The sequence below is a fragment of the Oncorhynchus nerka genome, unplaced genomic scaffold (assembly GCF_034236695.1).
Source record: "Oncorhynchus nerka isolate Pitt River unplaced genomic scaffold, Oner_Uvic_2.0 unplaced_scaffold_1160, whole genome shotgun sequence".
NCBI lineage: Eukaryota > Metazoa > Chordata > Actinopteri > Salmoniformes > Salmonidae > Oncorhynchus > Oncorhynchus nerka.
The window spans coordinates 24,293-29,286 of NW_027040165.1; the positions used below are offsets into that span (position 1 = coordinate 24,293).

The following is a 4,994-nucleotide window of genomic DNA, read 5'->3' on the forward strand; positions in this document are numbered from 1 at the left end:
TTTCCTCACGTAGGTCATTATCCCAGGCATGTGCATTGAGCACAGACAGTATGGTGTCCCTTCAATAGATTTTATACACATATAAATAAGTGGCATTACCCATAATTACCTTCTGTTCTGCATCTAGTTTTCTTTGCTTGTCTTATATTGTTCCACAGCCTAATCTGTTGTACTTTTCTCTCTTCTCTTTACAATATTTCAGAGAGGACCACCAGCCACTGAACTATGAATGCTGATCACAATGATCTCCTCCCTCCAGCGCCAGACAATGAGAGATCCTAGGCTGAGGGGGGCTCGGTCCTATCCCCTCTTCGTGCTACTGTTGGCCCTCCAGATCCTGGCGGTGGCCGGCCTGGTGCGTGCCCAGACCTGCCCCTCGGTCTGCTCCTGCAGCAACCAGTTCAGCAAGGTGATCTGCACCGCCGGAGCCTGCGCGATGTCCCCGACGGCATCTCAACCAACACACGTTACCTGAACCTGCAGGACAACCTCATCCAGGTGATCAAGGTGGACAGCTTCAAGCATCTACGGCACCTGGAAATCCTGCAGCTGAGCAAGAACCACATCCGCAACATCGAGATTGGCGCCTTCAACGGCCTGGCCAGTCTCAACACCCTGGAGCTGTTCGACAACCGTCTCACCACCATCCCCAATGGGGCGTTCGAGTACCTCTCCAAGCTCAAGGAGCTGTGGCTGAGGAACAACCCCATTGAGAGCATCCCGTCAGTACGCCTTCAACCGGGTCCCCGCTGCGAAGACTGGACCTTGAGAGCTCAAGCGGCTCTCCTACATCTCAGATGGAGCCTTCCAGGACCTCAGCAACCTGCGCTACCTGAACCTGGGCATGTGCAACCTCAAGGAGATCCCCAACATCCTACCCTTGGTCAGGCTGGAGGAGCTAGAGATGTCAGGGAACCAGATCTCTGTCATAGGGCCTGGCTCTTTCGCAGGGCTGGCGAACTTGCAGAAGTTGTGGATGATGCACGCTCAGATCCAGACCATCGAGAGGAACTCCTTTGACGACCTCCAGTCCCTGGTGGAGCTCAACCTGGCCCACAACAACCTCACCCTGCTGCCCCATGACCTGTTCACCCCCCTGCACCGCCTGGAGAGAGTCCATCTGCACCATAACCCCTGGAACTGTAACTGTGACATCCTGTGGCTTAGCTGGTGGCTGAAGGAGACAGTGCCTGCCAACACCAGCTGCTGTGCCCGCTGCCACACCCCAGCCAGCTACAGGGGTCGCTACATCGGCGAGCTAGAGCACAGCTACTTCCAGTGCGACGTGCCTGTCATCGTGGAGCCGCCGGCGGACCGCAACGTCACAGAGGGCATGGCGGCTGAGCTCAAGTGCAGAACGAGCTCGTTGACCTCGGTCAGCTGGCTCACCCCCAACGGGTCTCTGGTGACCCACGGGGCGTACAAGGTGCGCCTGGCCGTCCTCAACGACGGGACATTGAACTTCACCACCGTCACCATGCAGGACACGGGGACTTACACCTGCATGGTGAGCAACACGGCGGGAAACATCTCTGCCTCTGCCGTGCTCAACGTCACCTCGGTGGAGAACAGCGGCGTCACCTACTTCACCACAGTCACCGTGGAGACCACAGAGACAGTCGACGACAGCCAGACTCCTGCTCTTCCACCGATTGGCTGGGTATCATCTTCGACCACCAGGGGGCCTCCAGTCCAGACCAGGACCACAGAGCGGACCTACACCGTCTCTGTTCTGGACCTGGACGGGGAGGGGGACCGCGGCTTGGAGGAGGTGATGAAGACCACCAAGATCATCATCGGCTGCTTCGTGGCCATCACGCTCATGGCGGCCGTCTTGCTGGTCATTTTCTACAAGATGAGGAAGCAGAACCACCAGCAGGACCCCGATGGCCCCGCCTCCTCCATGGAGGTCATCACAGTGGAGGAGGAGCTTGCCGGTGTCGCTGCCATGGAGACCCACTTACACCTGCCCCCATTGGAGCATTACAACCATTACAACACTTACAGGAGCAACTACCACCACTCCCACACACAGGAACCTTTACTGATTCAAGCCAGCTCAAAAGACAATGTGCAAGAGACCCAAATTTGATTGAGATTCATTAGAGGAATCCGATATCAGCTGTCTCATACAGGAAGTATCATGGACAGAATGGTAAGGGTTAGCAAGGGAATGACTTGACACTGACTTGACTGATGATGTTAACGATCAAATGGATCAACATCTTTCAAAATGGATGTTCTATTTGAAAAAGTGTCTTTACAAAACAGAAATTATTTATTTAAAAAATATATGTCTAGTGGCTAAATCAAGAAAAACAAATCTGAATGAGCTTTTTAGCTCCAATTTTTATTTCACCTCTGTGTGATGTTGGGGGAAGAATGGTTCACTGCAAACTCATCTACTCAAATGAATTCTCTACATTCAAACCATGTTCGGATCGTTTCCAAATATGAGTGCAGCAACAGAATAGATTAACAAAGCTTCCATTTGATGATAGGGCCATTTCAGATGAAAATATAATACTGCCTTGTTTGAGAATTTTTATCAAAATGTTTGAAGGTCATTATAATATCCCAGATGCCCTGGTGTTTCCTTATTCCTTTGGATATATTCACAGCCCTCGAATATTATCACAGCTACATTACATAAAACTGATGAAGAGGGAGGATCGTCGTATTACACTGTACCCTTCCTGTCACTCAAATTAGATGAGATACAGATGTCCCCATGACTTGGCTGTTAATGAAATGAGCAGTGAGGCCAACATGCCTCGGGAACCAGACGGCCAAATGACTGAACATGCATTTTCCCGGCTCCTAATCAACAACTATACATCCTTCACTTAAATTAAGATGAAGGCTTCCCTCCCTCCCTCCCTCCCTCCCCTGTCCTATCACACTCTCGCTCTCTTCTCTCCCTCCCTCCCTCCCTCCCTCCCTCCCTCCCTCCCTCCCTCCCCTGTCCTATCACACTCGCTCTCTTCTCTCTCTCCCTCCTCTCACGCTGTATCTCTTTCACTCTATCACTCCCCCCCTCCTAACCCACCTCTCTCTCTCTCTCTCTCTCTCTCTCTCATTTTTCCAACCCCTCTCCTTCACCTCTCATCCTACTCTCCGTCCCCCTTTCTCCTTTGCTCATCCTCCTCTCTTACACTCTCCTCTCTCTTCTCCTCTCTCTCTCTTCCTCTGGCACATTCGTCTCTCCTCTCGACATATCTCATTTGTCTCTCTTTAGACATGGAGGTAATGGCAGTGCAGCAGAAGATGTGGGAGAATGAAGGGGAGGCTCCACGGCCCTACAGTAATGTGTTAATGATCTAGATCAGCAGCACTGTCGCGTTACCTTGGTATCACCCCAGGGTCACAGACGCTCGGGGGGCTGATAGCCCGTCTGTTAGAGGCTAACCGTCTGTACTGTCAGTCTGTAGTAAACAGGGAGGTGTAATTGCTCATTAAACTGCATCAGCAGTCCATTGGTAGGCTTCTAGATGAGCTAGAGGAGAAGTTGATACAGTAAGCAGCTTGAAAACTCCAACAAGTATCCCTTGACACAGCAGCTAATGGAGGAGCTAGTCTTCTGATTTCTGAGAGGCTCCTACTCTGATCTTCTCGACCATGTTTGTCAGGGAAAATACACAACCCAAGGCCTTTTGGTGGCGCCTCTCTCATCGTCCATTTATCACAACACCGCCTTGTCCTTTCTCTACTCTGTTTACACGGCGCATTTCATTTGGTAGTTGAGTGAAGGAGGGAGGAAGGGAGGGAATGAGGAAAGGAGGGAGGGGTTTTGGCCCATGATGGCCATAGGGGCAGATATTGAAGATGTGACGCAATAGCAGTGAAAAACAGATAAGAAATGAGGAGCGCAGAAATAGCCGAAGGACAGTCGCCATGGAAACACGGACCTTGTGCGGAGCGTGAGGAGGAGCAGATATGCCAGGGCTGTTGTCCCGGAGCTAACAACTGCCGCTTAACTTTACAATACAATTCCCCCAAAATCCACTGTTAGATTGCAGGCTAAAGTGTCTCGGTGAATTCCAGGGGCAGGGAGTTATGCTTCAGTTGTATCACAACTGTGTTGACGGAGAGAATGTTTGGTACGACAGGCAGCCCTTTACCAAAGTGGCTACTTAGGGACACATTTGGTTTGCATCAAAGCAGGGCACAGCCAGCTGTCATTAGCTGACATACAGTAAGCGGCCACGACTGCTTGTGTCATGCTTATGCCAATACGAAGATAAAGAAAGTCTCACACTCCATATTATGCTCCCGACAACTGAATGGGTAAACGTGACCTTTTCAATATCAGGTGGTGCTGTGGCTCAGGCACTAGAGCATGGCGCTCGCAACACACCAAGGTTCTAAGTTTGATTCTCGCTGGTGCCACCCATATGTCAAATGTATGCAAGTCCCTCTGGGTAAAAGTGTCTGCTAAACAGCATAGATCACTATTGTGTTAGTATCTCCAACTGGCATCCAAATAGACTGAATTGACTCAATACGGACATTAGTGCTCAGTGTGAAAGTCATAGGCATTTGAGTTATGGGTATATGAGCCTGTTGTTTAGTATGTACTGAGCATTACGCCAGTTGTTCATAATAAAGAAATTGCATATACAGAAGCATTCATTCACTTAAGAATCCATATTCATAAAACATGTATCTCTGACAAGTCCATTCTGATCTATTCACTGGTTATGTCTGTATATAACTTGTTGCTTGGGCTCGTCAAACAGCACATGGACACAGCAGCAGTAGCTTCTGTACTGGTCCGGTCCAGTCTCACATGCAGAGGATGTTCATATCATCTATAGCCAAGGTTGACCATTCTTTCCCCTTCTAGTGATTCCTTTTCAATGCTTTCAATTCCTTTTCAATGCTTTCAATTCCTTTTCAATGCTTTAGGTGGCTGAATGCTTGACCTTTGACAGTATAGTCTACAGCCAATAAGGCTGTGAGAGATTCATTTCTATGTGGAGCTGGTGATTGGT

At 49.8% G+C, this 4,994-nt stretch overlaps 1 pseudogene; it reads left to right on the plus strand.

The window, feature by feature from the left end:
* Positions 1-229: 229 nt before the first annotated feature.
* On the plus strand, positions 230-2,846 carry LOC115118042 (leucine-rich repeat-containing protein 4C-like; annotated as a pseudogene).
* Positions 2,847-4,994: the final 2,148 nt, after the last annotated feature.